This window comes from Herpailurus yagouaroundi, unplaced genomic scaffold (genome assembly GCF_014898765.1).
Source record: "Herpailurus yagouaroundi ecotype Mexico unplaced genomic scaffold, PumYag 181, whole genome shotgun sequence".
In the NCBI taxonomy this organism is placed as follows: Eukaryota; Metazoa; Chordata; class Mammalia; order Carnivora; family Felidae; genus Herpailurus; species Herpailurus yagouaroundi.
In genome coordinates, this window is record NW_024412412.1 from 29,812,089 (window position 1) to 29,827,854 (window position 15,766).

At 39.1% G+C, this 15,766-nt stretch overlaps 1 protein-coding gene and 1 long non-coding RNA gene across 7 annotated transcripts in view; one reads left to right on the forward strand and one right to left on the reverse strand.

The window, feature by feature from the left end:
- Positions 1–11,100, reverse strand: part of LOC121039809 (uncharacterized) — a 17,934-nt gene extending 6,834 nt beyond the window's left edge. The window contains exons 1-2 of the long non-coding RNA XR_005795004.1: positions 10,888–11,100; positions 7,012–7,159 (exon numbers count right to left, since the gene is read on the reverse strand). This is a non-coding gene — a long non-coding RNA (uncharacterized LOC121039809). The remainder of the gene's footprint in view (positions 1–7,011; positions 7,160–10,887) is intronic.
- Positions 1–15,766, forward strand: part of NRG1 (neuregulin 1) — a 1,118,472-nt gene that overhangs the window by 710,609 nt on the left and 392,097 nt on the right. The window lies entirely within an intron of this gene.

The following is a 15,766-nucleotide window of genomic DNA, read 5'->3' on the forward strand; positions in this document are numbered from 1 at the left end:
TCAAGATCTACATAAGAGTGAAAACATATGGTATCTGTCTTTCTCTGTATGAAGACCTTTTCAAAGAGAGGCCGTGGGCACTCTTTCACATGCAGCATTTGGCTTTTCAGGATAACACCTACGCTGAGGGCTGCATTAGGCTCATCAGCCTTTAGCCAAGTTGTTTGGCATTCAAAATGGCACCAGGGAACTTAATTGAAATCCAGGGATCCCCCATTTTGCTAATTACTTCCAGACGTTCAGGCTCACACAGGTAATTTTTCTTTTTCCTTTTAATTATCACTACACAGGTAATTATAGCTCCAAAGATCATTCCTTCTGGTATCTACCTACACATCCTCTTTAAGCCCCTCCTGTTTGTTTGTGGGTCTTGTTTTTGCTTTGGTTTTCATCTCACTTTCATCTGTTTTGTGGTTATTTCAGGAAAATCTTTTCTCACACCACATTCTGGTCTATTCCTTCTCCCTTCCCTCTTGACTATAAAATAAAATTTGTAATAAACAAAGTGTCTGGATAGCCTTAGAAATATTTTTAAGTGGCATGAAGAAATCAGTGTCATCACTCTTTGCACTTGCTTTAGGGTCTACTCAGATATTTTCTTCACCTTTTCATCCCTCTGAAGCGAAATCTCAAATACTTTATATTTATTTTTCAGTAACTATATTAACAGCTGTTTCTGCATGGTGCATGATGATTTTTTGTTTCTGAAATATCTTATATACTCTAAAATCACAATGAATTACATTTGTACTCAGAAAACAAAAAGAAAATTACTTTATAGCCAGTTACTTAAATTATATAGTGCGTTTTGAAATTCTAACTGTAATATCAGTATCCTTTTTTGCTATAATGTGGTATATGTATAGATTTTGGCCATATAATAGGTGATATAGGTTTCTGTGTTAAGCTAGACTAAGACAAACCACTATCTATAACATCTTTTACGGGAACATGCATCCACATGAAGCCCAGATTAGTGCCCTTTCCTGACCCGAAGCTGACTCCACGATGGGCTACCAGGCCCAGGTTGACTTTCCTCATTAGCTTTCTCCTTTCTGATGCTCTGCCTTCCCATCATCTGACTACTTGTAGTGACAAGATTGCAGTTGTCAAGATGCACATTTGATTTCAAAATGGATGTGATAAGCGGATGTCCTCTTCTTTTCTGTAGGAGTCTACCTGAATGAACAAATCTTCCTCCAGGGTTTGGAGGAAATGGGGTGAAGCATCGCAGCAGAGAAGAATGGAGGGTGTGGGCAGTAGCTCTCCTGGATCTCTTCCCTTCCTTGGGGGAGACCAGCTTTTAAAGGATTTCAAAATGCACCCTAAGTGGTCCCTATGCGCCATCCTATCTCCTTTCTCAATCCTGCCTGGTGGTTGCAGAAGAAACAAACACTAAACACTGCCACAGAGAACAATAGATTGTAAGAATGTAGCAGAGAATGTTTTTTTTTTTCTTGAACTTTGAATCCTTAGGTCCAAATGTACTCCTTCTCTTCTTCCAAACCTCCCAAGTATTAAAGATTTTTGTTTTTTGGACTTATGAGATGCATACAAATCCTTTCTCTAGAAGTTCACAATTCCTGTCAGGAATATTTGGAAAAAAATTCTTCAATTCTTCACTTCTTACCCAAATAAATGATGACTTACCTTCTTCACAACAAACAAAGTCAGAAAGATGCAAGAATACCCGTTTACGTGTAGCTACTGAAGATGTGGAATTTCTGTAAAAGAGTGAAAATTTACTTGACAGTGTCTAGCACCAGGCCTGGCACAGAGTAGGTACTCATTAAAAGTCTGATCAGGGGTGCCTGGGTGGCTCAGTCGGTTAAGCGGCCGACTTCAGCTCAGGTCATGATCTCACAGTTTGTGAGTTCGAGCCCCGCATCGGGCTCTGGGCTGATGGCTCAGAGCTTGGAGTCTGCTTCCGATTCTGTGTCTCCCTCTCTCTCTGCCCCTCCCCCATTCATGCTCTGTCTCTCTCTGTCTCAAAAATAAACGTTAAAAAAAAAAAAAGTCTGATCAGGAGACTTGGGTTCTAATCCTGTATGTAAGACTATTACTCCTTCTGGGATGCCTGGGTGGCTCAGTCATTTAGTGTCCAACTTTGGCTCAGGTCATGACCTCATGGTTTGTGAGTTCCAGCCCCGCATCAGGCTCTGTGCTGACGGCTCAGAGTCTGGAGTCTGCTTCAGATTCTGTGTCTTCCCCTCTCTCTGCCTCTCCCCTGCTTGTGTTCTGTCACTCTCTCTCTCTCTCAACAAGAAAATAAACACTAAATTTTTTTAAGAAGTCTATTCACCCCTTCTAGGCTACTGTTTCCTCATCTATAAAATAATAAACAATATTATGTATTATGCTGTTTAATAACGAATATAATAATATAGTACATATTAGAGCCTTTTTGATTTTATGACATATTGATTCAGTGACTCTCTAGATAAGCACTGTGTCCCCACCACTCAGCACTGTGCATTTTCCATAGCAGATGCTCAGTAAATATTTATCAAGTAATTGTTTGTGTTCAAAGGGAATGTTTAACCTCTTACTGTCTCAGTTCCCACCTCCCCTTGTTTGGTCTTGTGTTTACTATTAGTATATTGACGTACTCTGGGCTGTTTCCAGGAATCTGAAAAAAGTTTCTCTTTTGATATAGGGAAATGCAGTGCAGTTTTTCAGAGAAAAGATTTCATATTGATTAGCATGAACCATATTAGACTCCCTGTCTCCATATCCCTGCATACGTACACATAATCTTTGTTCTCTCTTTTTTTCCTTCATGAGCTATTGTAGTAGGCAGACTACTTACTTCTTCTTCAAGGAATTCTGAACTCCTATGTCCATGGAACTCTGGGAAGATTTGTGGCAGGACTTGTGAAACCAATAGACAACTTTCACAGGATCCATAAACCCTCATATTGTATGAACCGTGTATGCCTTTTTATGGAAAGAGGGTTGAATTTATGTTATCAGATGCTCTAAGTGTACTTTGACCCATAAAAGGTTAAGATCCACTCTACTCAAATGAGTAATGTTTAGTCATTTAGAAAATCCTGCACTTTCTCCTTTGTGATTGCCTCAATTTCTTTAAAAATCTTTTATAAGATCATAAAGAAACTTACTTTACATCTTATAATTCCACCCTATAGCAAGACCAGCTTAAGGATGTGCCATAAAGTTTCCATCTCTCCATCTGAGGAGTCTCCACTCTCAACCCACCCAAGTCAGGAAGCCCATAACTCATATAACTAGGCAACATCCTCTGCATTTACCTGTGCTAATATGTCTCATTACCCTGACACTGGGCAAGTAAATTGCCTTCACATATACCATGACTTGTGAGAAGGTGGTATTTTCATTTCAACGATTTTGGGGCATGCGATGCATGTCAAGGACACCAGCCTTACAAAAGTAGAGACCCATTTGGGAGCCCTGGGTGGCTCAGTTGGTTAAGTGACCAACTTCCACTTAGGTCATGATCTCACGGTTTGTGAGTTTGAGCCCCACATTGGGCTCTCTGGAGCTGTCAGTACAGAGCCCACTTTGGATCTTCTGTCCCCTCTTCTCTCTCTTTCTCTTTCTCCCTCTCTCTCCCCCCCCCCAAAAAAAAATAAATAAGTAAAGAAAAAGAGAAAGTAGAGACCCATTTGGGGAAATAATAGGAAGTAAGGACAGTTACAGTGATGTAACAGAAGAGACACTAAATGATAGTAAGGGGTCACTCTTGAGACTGCTATTAACATACTCTAGACATTAAGGAAGTGCTTCAGCTCTTTGGGCTTTATTTTCTCATAGACTAGTACAGATACTGGACAGGATAATCTACAGTGTCTTTCAGTTTCAATCTGTATAATTTTGATTCTGGTTGACTGCGATTGGACAAGTTAAGGGAAGGATCTAGAACCTTAAAGGCCCACATTTTCTAGCTTAAGAGGAAATAGATAGGAAATTCAACAAATCCAAAATACTGAACGTATGAAGAAAGGAGTCAATTTAACGGACAAGAATACTTAATATTGTAAAGGTCTTATTTCTTCCAAAATTATAAAAAATATAACTCAGTTCTGATTTTTTATTAAAATGAGTTTCATAAAGTTTTACAAATTCTGAAATAAACAGATGAGAATAGCCTAGGCTTCCTCTCACCAAATTATGCTAATTAAGAATAATTAAAAGTTGCAGTGCTATTTATGAAAAAATAATATAAAGCAACAAAATTAAAATAGCATGACATAGCATGAAGTAGGTCAATGAAATAGATTCAAAAATCCAACTACCAGTCCAAAATACCAATCATTAATAATAATTATAATAATAAAACTATACTAATTTGGTCTTTACCATTTTTAAAATAACAAGTAAGAATTAGGATGCCTGGGTGTCTTGGGTGGTTACGTGTCTGACTCCTGATTTTGGCTCAGGTCATGATATCACAGTTCATGAGATCGAGCCCCATGTCAGGCTCTGTGCTGAAGGTATGGAGCCTGCTTGGGAGTCTCTCTCCCTTTCTCTCTATGCCTCCCCCACTTCTCTCTCTCTCTCTCAAAATAAATAAGTAAACATTGAAAAAAAGAAAACCATTTATATAAAAAAATAACAGGTAAGAAAACAACAAAATAAAATAATGATTTTAAATCTAACAATTTTATGTAATAAAATGACAATAATCCTATAATTATGAAGCTATAATAATTTTACAATTACAACCTTGTTTGATAATTGTGATAATGTATTATAATAAAGTAATAATTTAGTTGTTATAATAATTAATAAAACAAGCAGCCCAACAAAAAATGGGCAAAATATTTGAACATATGCACTTCATCTAAGATATATGATAGCCAAAGAATGCATAAAAATATGGCAAACAGCATTAGTGATTAGGGAAATTAAAATTGCAATCAAAATGAGATTATCATAAATACCTACTAGAATGTCTAAAATTAGTAAGACTGACTATAGAAAGGATGAAGAGGAAATGGAATTCTCATACACTGCTGGTGAGAATGTGAAATGATACAACCCCTTTGGACAATATTTTGGCAGCCTTCATAATAGGTTAAACGCACATCTTCTATATGATCCAGCTACTTCACTCCTAAGTATTTACTCAAGAGAAAGGAAAGCACACATCCATTCAAAGAGCTGTGCATAAATATTCATAAACAGCTTTCTTTGTAACAGTCAAAAATTGGAAGCAACCCAAATGTCCATCAATAGATGAATGTATGAACAAATTGTGACATGTACATAGGATAGAATAGTACTTAGTAATAAAAAAGGAGTGAAATGGACACCTGCTATACAACATGAATGATAAAAAATAATTATGCCGAGTTGAAAGAAGCCAAACTAAAAAAAAAAAAAAATTCACTATGCAATTCATTTATATAAAACTCTACAAAGTGCAAACTAATCTATTGAGCAAGCTGCCTCAGTTGTTGCCTGGAAACTGAGGGTGGGATTACAAAGGGGCAGGTGGATACTTTTAGAAATGATGGATCTTTATTACCTTGATTGTGGTGATGGTTTTACCTCTATATACATATGTCAAAATTCATCAAATTGTATATGTTAAGTATGTATAGTTTTTTATATATCAGTTATACTCAATAAAGCTGTTTTTTAAAGTGTGATGTGGCATAAAAAGACCAGTGGAAAAGTGTCAAAGTCCAGAATACCAGATATTAAAGGTGGCTTCTCAAATCTGTGAGAAAACAATATTAGAGAAAATTGGCTAGCCATCTGGAATTAAATTAGATTCTTACTTCATACCATTAGCAATATAAATTCCAAGTTGATTTAATTTAACAATTTAAGAGATGAAAGAAACTATAGAAAACTATGCAATTATTTATCTGATCTTGAATAAATATAAATTTTTTAAGCATAATGCAAAGACAAAAATTTTAAAGTAAAAGGATGGTTGATTTGATATCCTGAAAAATTTTTCATAGTTTACATTAAAATAAATATAAAATTAAGTCATATAGTGACACATATAGATTCATGTGTCATGAATCTAAGAGAAAATATTATATCCTTGATATATATATATAAAAAGATCTTATAAAACAGTAATGACTTAAATGAACATCCCTATTTTAAAAAGGGCAAATCATAAAAACAAGTTTCATCTCCCTCCAAAAAGTAAAAGAGTGAGAGGGGAAGAGAGGAAAAGGAAGGGAAGAGGGGAAGAGAGGATAATAAGGGAAGAAAGAAAATAAAGTTCTTAGCAAAAAAAAAAAAGAGAGAGAGATTTCCCCCATCTTGGTGGTATCTTTATTAGGTTGTTTTACTTTTGTCATTGTGTTTTCCTATATTTTTATAGTTCCTACAATGTACTTGTAGTGTTGTACCTGGGTAATCGCAAAAATAATCTAGAGAGTAGAGAGGATCATTGAGCTCAGCAAAGTGTTTAATAGTCTTCCAGATGAAGGAGGTGTGGAATATAGGCCTGTCCAACTGAAGACAAAGATAAAGAGTGTGTGTGCATGCGTGTGCGTGCGTGTGTGTGTGTGAGAGAGAGAGACAGAGACAGAGAGACAGAGAGAGAGATTGACAGACAGATGGATGCTGAGAGTATAATTAGCAGGAGAAATCAAAGCCTTAGAAGTGGAACACAGTCTTGTCACTGGAAGACAGAGGTAGTGCCTCACTCCTGTGTGAACCCTAACTGTCCAACTACGATGCTTGAGAGAGTCTTGAAGTGTGGACACTTCAGAGATGCTTCTTAACCAGTGGTGAAAGATATTAAGGGGAAGATTGTATATTACATTCAAATATATTACAGTGTTCATCATAAGCTCCATTTCCTTTAACCTTTACTCATAATTCTCATTTTTCAACCCTTGGTTCAAAACATATGTGGTAACTGGACCTTGACTATGGAGTCAACATTATTACCAGGCTACATAAAGTCCTGCAACATCATCCTGATCTTAAGGAATTTAGAGTCTAGCTAGGAAGATAAACCTGTCAGGAAATAATCGCAGATGATTCCTAACTTACCATGGTTTGACTTTACCATGATGTGAAAGCAACACACATTCAGTAGAACCAGAACTTCAAACTTTTAGTTTTAATCTTTTCCCAGGCTAGTGACATGTAGCACAGTTGTCTCTCTCAGTGCTGGTCAAGGGCAGCCACAGCTCCTGGTCTGTCATTTGAAGGTAAACAACCAATATATGTACAATCATTCTGTATCCATACAACCATTCCGTTTTTCAGTTCCAATACAGGGCTCAATAAATTACAAGAGATATTCAACACTTAATTATAAAAAAAAAAAAAAAGGCTCTGTGTTAGATGATTTCATCCAACTATAGGCTAATGTAAGCATTCTGAGCACAGTTAAAATAGGCTAGGCTGTTAAAGTGTGATGTTCATAGGTTAGATGTATTAAACGCATTGTCAACTTATGATGTTTTCAACTCATGGCAGGTTTTTCAGGACATAACCCCATCATGAGCTGAGGAAGATCTGTAGATAGTAAAGCCATTTCCTCCATATCATCATGGGGCAAAACACATTCTAGAATGAAGATATTACAACCTTCGCAGGAGCGTACACTTTCAACATCTAAGGAAATGTTTTGTTTTGTTTTCTGAAGACAGAACTATTAGACATTAGGAGGCCTTTAAATTGCAAGGGGAGTTCTGTTGTTGAAAAGAGGTAACATTTAATGGATTAAGTCAACATGTAAATATGTAGTCTTGGAGTCTGTGATGATCTCACAGGAATATTAAATGCTGGGTTTTATGACTGTGGCTTAAAATCATTACATGGTCTTTCAGTTTCGTGAAGCTGGCTTTAGCAGAAGGAGGAGCACAATGTTGATGGTGCTCCCTGGAGTTGCTTGAGGTCCGGTCCAAGCCTTATGAACTTGCTCTTTAGTGAAGCCACAGGGTAGAAATTTTATTGCTCTGTGTCCTTGACCAGAGCATTAGTTACAAGTTGTCAGAAGAGAAAATAATATGTGAGAAAGAAAAAAATGCTCTTTAAAGCTCCTGAGAAACTCATAACCTATTAGCACAAGAAAGTAGTTAGAACCATTTAGGATAGCAAGAGAAGAGACAACATTAGCTGAAAATGAAAGGCTAACGTTTCAAACAGTGATAAACGTTCAAGAATGTACGTAATGTATCTTCTTGTTGCCTTCACCATAAATAGACATGACTTAAGGTATGCCTGAAGATTCATTTCCCTTTTATTGAGCTCACTCAACAAAAGTTTTTTTTTCAGTATGTCCTGCTTTTATAAACCAAGATCTAATTTGACACAATTACGTAATTGTGTGGCCATTTGTGCCCCTCCTCCTCCTCCTTCTTTCTGCAAAGTAGAAAGTCTCTTTTTTCCTGGAGCTTTATAAAATATGCTAATTTTCTTAATCGCAATAATGGTTTTCCCACAACAACTAATTCATCTGTTTGCTAAATTGTTATTAAGGACCTATTAGTTGGGAACCACTGTGCCAGGTGTTGGAAATAGAAGACTGAATAAGACACATTCCCGTCCTTGAAGCTTTCAGCCTAGTGGGGAACTCAGAGAATTCAACAGATAATTTGAAAAGATGGTGTGATACGTACACAGAAAAGTGTGGCACACTGCCAGATGCCTACCCTAGCACAAAATTTTCCCGATTTTCATTAGAAACAGAACCCTTTAATTGTACCCAGTTAAAAGACCGATTCTCCTAGCCAGCCTTCTCTGAGATGAAGGGTCCTTTTAGCTTTCCTTCCCCCCCTAGAAGGCTCATGAAGCAGTTGGGAGAGTGGGAGCTACAGCAGTAATCCTGGACCATAAAGTAACCTGGAGAATGCTAGGGGGTTAGGATTCTAGTAACTTTGTAGAACCACCATGTGAGCCCCAGGAAGCTGCTTTGCTGACTTACTTCTTTTACATGAGAGAATTAGACTTTGTGTATTTAAGCCACTGTAATTGGATCTCTGACCGTTACAGGCAAAAATAATACTGATAGGATGGCACTTAGAGAAAAACATGGGAGTGGCTCCCCCCTCTGTTCCTGGGGAGACGTCAGAGATGGTGTTCCTGTAGAAGTCACATTTATTTTATTTTTTAAATGTTTATTTATTTATTTTGAGAGAGAGAGAGAATGACAATGAGCAGGGGAGGGGCAGGGAGAGAGAGAGAGAGAGAGAGAGAGAGAGAGAGAGAGAGAGAATGAATCCGAAGCAGGCTCTGTGCTGTCAGAGCAGAGCCTTACGTGGGGCTGTGAAATCAAGACCTAAGAAGATGAAATCAAGAGTTCGATGCTCAAATGACTGAGCCACCTAGGCACCCCTAGGAGTCACATTTAAATGGAAACTTAAGGGATAAATGAAAAAGGAAGGTATGGGAAAGTGTTTTAAAAAGAAGGAATACCATGTGAAGATCTGAGTGGATTAAGAACATGGCAGGAGATAATTCTGGAAAATCTTATAGATGCTCCATTTTGCACAGACCATCTTAAAGATATGAACCAGTAGCTGCAGAGCATTGCAGAGATCTAGAGTAGAGGTACAGTTTGGGAGATATCAATATATAGATGGTTTTTAAAGTCTTGAGAAATTATGAAGTCACCCAGGGAGAGCATTTCAGGCTAGAAGACCACTGAGGACAGAAACTTGAGATCCAACCATTAAAGATCAAGTGAAAGGGAGCCTCTCCATCCTTGTTTAAAAGGAGAAAGAAAGAGAGAGAGAGAGACAATATTAGAATAATTTATTGTCACAAAATCTAAGAAATCATTGGGACAGAGGGCAGGGGTTAGGTGGGATTTCTTTTCTTTTGTTTTGTTTCTAAATAGCTAGAAGGAACTAGTGATGTAGGATTTCAAGAGGGTAAACAGCTCTCTTCACAATTTTGACCCACTAGAGAGACTGGTGGGTGGATAATTAAGATATTTACAAACAGGATGATCCTACGTAAGCCCCTAAGGTCCTCAGTTTCATTATTTGTAAAATACAGATAATAACACTCACCTTGTAGTGTTTTATGAAGACTAAATAAGAGATAGGGAGGTGCCTGGGTGGCTCAGTTGGATGAGTGTCCGACTCAGCTCAGGTCATGATCTCGCCATTCATGGGTTCAAGCTCTGTGTTGGGCTCTGTGCTGACAGCTCAGAGCCTGGAGCCTGCTTTGGATTCTGTGTCTCCTTCTCTCTCTGCCCCTCCCCTGATCATGCTCTCTCTCTCTCTCTGCCTCTCAAAACTAAATAAACTTTAAAAAGAGAGATGGAAAAGGGTATGTAACTGGATAAGGAAACTCTGCTATGATGATTCATTCACCCTTTAAAATTGGTTGATGTTTAGATGGAAAATCATCACATATGCAGATTGATCTTAGTTTGTCAATCTTTTGACAATTAGTTATTAGTATACATATTTTTAATTTTCAAAAATTTTTATATTCCTATGCATTGATTCATATTGGCCTATCACAGATAACTCTACAAACAAACAAACAAACAAACAAAAACACCATTTCTTTGAGAGGCCCTTGGACTTTGAGGATTTACCCTGGAGCTAATGAAGCCCAAACAGAAGAGCCCTTCTTTCCATGACCTTTTCCAAGACTCCTGTTGGGGTTCCTAGCCATGCATTCAGAAGCTTATACATTTGTATAAAATTTACAAGATAATACAATTAAATTACAGTCAATTTAAGACCAAAGTCTCTTTCCATGTTGACGTTCCCTCTAAAATATTCCTCCTGTGTGGGTAGAGTTGGGAGGGCCCTGGGCATTTTGGAATCCAACTCAGGAAAAGTTGAGTTGAAAGATACATTTATTTGGTGCTTTAGTGGGATGTCTACTAAAGTTATTGCAAGGTGTCCCAGAGTAGGAAAGGCTCCCAGAAATATGCCAAAACCCACTGTGCTGACTCACATGGCATCATGTCAGGAAGGTGCAGGGCCAGAGATTGTATTATGAATGAATGTGTCCTGGTGTGCCAAGCACCAGTGGGATGTGAGCCGTGACAGGACAAGTTTTGAAATGGTAGGAGCCAGAAACTAGCATGTGGAAAATTCTACCAGGCATCAGACGTGTGGAATTGTGACCAGAGGACTTAGTTCCATTGATGTCTAGTCACAATGGAAATTCTATTCTGTCAAGAATACAGGGGCTCCTGGGTAGCTGGGTCAGTTCAGCATCTGACTTCAGCTCACTTTATGATCCTGTGGTTCGTGAGTTTGAGCCCCGCATTGGGCTCTGTGCTGACAGCTTGGAGCCTGGAGCCTGCTTCAGATTCAGTGTCTCCCTCTCTTCTGCCCCTCCCCTGCTTACACTCTGTCTCTCTTTCAAGAATAAAAACGAAAAACAATTTTTTTTAAATTTTTTAGAAAAGAAAACACAATATTTCAATGTATGCAATTATTAATTCGCCAACCTTTTTTTGTAAATTGGAACCACAGGAAACTGAATTTATCAGAGTCCTGATGCTTGTAGGGCACAAACCATTGATAGTACCATAAACTCTGAGTGTCTCTGTAACAACTAAAGCAGAAAATATAATAGAGGTTTTTTTCCCCTGAAATTTAAAATCATAAACATTTGCAGGACATTGTCAAAATAAGTTGTAAAGTTGAAAAATCTTCTTTATTAATAATTAAAAATGAACAGATTTCAATCAACCATGTTAAAGACTGACTCTCTTTCAATGTTCTCTATAGAAAAAGAAATTACAGAATCATTGTCAGAGGAAGAGGCAATCAAAAAATATTCAGATGGAAAAAGTTGGGAGAAAAGTATGATAAAGGTCATGAGGCATTTAGTTAATAAAAAGATCATGTTGTTTCTCTGAATTTTGTCAGATTTGTGGTCTTGTCAGCTTTAAAAATTTTGTAATTGGTGGAATTTCTTTTTTTCTTTTAATACTCACTTTTGTCCCTTATAATTTATATGTACAGTGTTGTGTTCTTCTTCATAATTCTGGAGATGGTATGCATGCCACACCCCACAAAACCTGAGTCACTGTGTTCCTTTGTGCTGCTGTCCCATTGTCTGCCTCCAGCAAGGTTCAGGGTCTCTTCTAACAGTGTCCCTGGTTCCCTCACCTATCCCTGAGGAGTCAGCAGTTAATGACATGATCAGCCTGCCTCCAGTTCCATACAGTTGGTATGGAAAACAGAGCCTAAGTGCCCAACACATGAGGTTTTGACTGGTGATTTGGGCATAGGGCTGGCCATTGGTACCTCTGTGACATACGCAAGAACTAAATACACCAAACTTCCTTTCGGGGACTCCCAGCTCTGCTACTAGACGTATGACCTTAAAAAATGAACTCGACTCTCCTGAGCTTCAATGTCCTTATGCACATGACAAACTAATACATACCTACTGTGAGGGCCAAGGTAGTTGATATACATAAAGCACATGCTGTATTTTAAGGGGCTCTTTGGATATAGAATCTGATTACTCTCCCTCTTCTCCATCGCTGCCAAGGAGCCAAGGACTCACTGCTGTTCACCTGTCTTTATTTCGGAGAGGTGTCCATACCTTGAACAGGCAAACAGCATGGTGCCACTTCAGAATGCTATTATCACATGTGTGTCTGGCATTTCTTAAGCAGGGAAGCTGAGTGTAGCGAGTGAAGGGCTGGAAAAGGATGACCACTGGTGGCAAGAAGCTCCTCTTGCCACGAACTTGCATATCCCATTGAACCAAATGGAAAGCGTCCAGGCACCCATAAGCCACTTCCTTCCTAGGCTGTGCAGGAAGCAGGGCAGCCTTGTGTTATCGTGCTCATGTATATTATAGGGGTATCAAGCCTCCACCGTTTCTGGTCACATACAGCACGTTTCATGAAGGGACTCTTGGGAATGTTAGTTTCACATCCATCCCATTCCCGGTGATTTGTATGCATCCTATGGATGGGCATCCTCCGAAACTGTGTGACTGCCCCTCCTTTTAATCCAGCCCTGGCCATAAAGATCATTTGGGCTTACTCGGGTATTTTACCAAAGTGATTGAGGACTTTTCCTTAACTAAGCCTGAGATGATCACTGCCATTCATCCTTTTGCAGGGCTTACAACCTGTGAGTGGTTTTCTACTTGTCTTGGGGTGAAATCCAAAACCAAAATCTTAACATGGCCTCCAAGTCCCTGCATGATCTCACCAATACCTACCTCTCCAGCTTCCTCTTGCCCACAGCTCTGCTTACGCACCAAGCCATTCCCAACCCCAACCCCCACTGCACATAGGCAGGTCTCCGTGCCCAACGTGTATCTGACTCCCTGTCACCAAGCCATCTCCGACTCACCCTCCAGACATCAATCAGCTCAAATGTCACTTTCTTGGGGATGTCTGCGCTGGTGACACCCTCCTTCCAGATTTGGTTAGTGTCCCCCATTCTAGCCCACTACAGGTTGCTAGTGTTTTTGACTACAGAACCCTTCCTCGCATATGGTTCTCAGCTCCCTGTGACTCATAGTCCCCATCACCATTGCTATTAAGTAATTACTCAAGTATTTGATTAATCTCTCTGATGAATTATAAACTCGGTGAGAGTAGACATCATCTCTGTTGTGTCTATTTCCATTTAGCACACAGTAAATACCGCCTAATAAATATTTACTGAACATTATTTATTCAACGGCACAGATAGATTCTTTACATTTTCATGTCCATGACTTACACAGAATATGCACTGTAGTGGAGAAAAGTGCTATCTAGCGGGTTTTGTTGCTTTATTTTTTAAGGCTTTAGGCATTAAATGTCATTATCTAGTATTTTGCAATGTTCTTTGTAGTACTTTAGCCCTAATGTTCTTTATTTGGTGATGCTACCGCATCGTACATGTGGAATACATCCTGGATGTACCATGAGTCTCCCAAGACACTCACAATCTTTTCAGTTTCCTTTTCTGCTATGATAAATCTGAAGGAAAGAGTCTCTCCAAAAGAAGAGTGGAACTTTTCACAATCTTGTGCCAAGTAAACACTCTCAGATTACAAAGCAAAAGAGGTTGCAAAATACTTGAAAAGATGCAGTTTATGGAGCAGAAGTTGTACAGATGTCATGGAAGGTCTAGTGAAAAACCACAGATGATTGCACCATGAATTTAACTCCTTTCGAGACAGCAAAACCACTTCACATGGGACAGACGCTCGTGAGGATGTTGGGAGCCCAGGGCCCTGCTTTCCAGAGGAGGAAGCCCAGTGGGTCTCTAACCACGGCAGAGGGGCCCTCATTGGACCAGTCAAGGACCGCACATGCCCTGTGCCAGCCCTCGCGTGCAGGGTTGTGTGGTCAACTCTGCCCACGCTGCTAATTCTTCCGTCCATCAGCCTGAGTGAATCCTGGCCATCCGTATGCCTCTTGGCCCCTCACAAGCATACGCCTCCTTGTCTCAATCTCCACACTCTTTCCACATTTAAGGACGTTTCTCAAAGTCTCATCGCAAGCTGAAAAACGATGCCTGGTTAAGAGCAGCAGAGGTGAGACTTACATCAACACCCGGCCTCTCAGGACCCGCTTCCTGTGCCTCTCAAACCGGCAGAACACTACATGCGTTGCCCTCCTCCCCATGATGCTGTGGGCATCCCTTGAGATGACAGCTGTGTAAGTGAACCAAAATGCATCGATCGGTACACAAATAGAAGGGCTTCTTGTAACTCACCCCCTGAAGAATTTCCTTCCACTCCGCAGGGGTCATCAAACTTGGAATACTGGTATAAATTCTGTAGTGGGAGCACAGTGCTCCACGTGGCTAGTCTAAGTCTTTTCATGGATGGACAGGTTTTATAATAAATCACCCTCAGTGGTAACATAGCATTCCAACTGGCCATATAGCCCTTTATTGGAGCAAGAGCAGCATAGCATTTTAGTAAATGATTAAAAAAAAAGATCTTTCTTCTTCTCTCTGCCTGTCCATCTTTGTCCCTCTCTTCCTTCTCCTCCTTTCTTGAAAGATTATTTCTGTTTTTTGACAAATCAGTATTTTTTTCCATCAAAAGCAACTCATGAGCCCTTCAAATTAGTCCATAAATACAGAACTCAAAGGTATAAAAAAGATTAAAAAAAAATAACCTGTAATAGAATACAAATCAATGATTGCCAGGAGCTGGTTGAGGGATGGGGTTGTCTACAAAAGGGAATGAGGAAATTATGAGGAGTTATGGGATTTTTCTATATTTTATAGAGCTGCACACTAAAAAGGGTGAATTTTACTATAAACATCAATTTTTTTTTAATGGAACAAAAAACACCTATAATGTCACTAACCAATGCCAAGTGCGATCAACACTTTGACATACTTTTGACTGGTCTTTTTAGTGTGTGGCTGTGTGGTGGGTTTTGTTTTTGTTTTCATTTTGGTTTGGTTTGTTTTATTTAAAGAGAGAGAGAGAGAGAGAGATCACACGAGGAGTGGGGAGAGGGACAGAATGGGAGAGAGAGAGAGAGACGGAGAGAGAGAGAATCTTAAGCAGGCTTCATGCTCAGTGCAGAGCCTGATGCAGGGCTCGATCCCACAACCCTGTGATCATGACCAGAGCCAAAACCAAGAGTCTGAGGCTCAACTAAGAGTGCCACCCTGGTGCCCCTGTGGTGGTGTTTTAAGATTTAATTGTGATAATGCAGTACACACATATACATATATGTGTACACAGAATGATTGACAGAATAAACTTTAAAATATAAAATAGTTAATTCATGCCACTTGTATAAAATGCAAAAGTACAAAAACATAGACTATGAAAAGTCCCCTCTTACCCCTTTCTTTAGTTCCCAGAGAGAAAAGGAGAGAGAGAATCCTGCACTGAG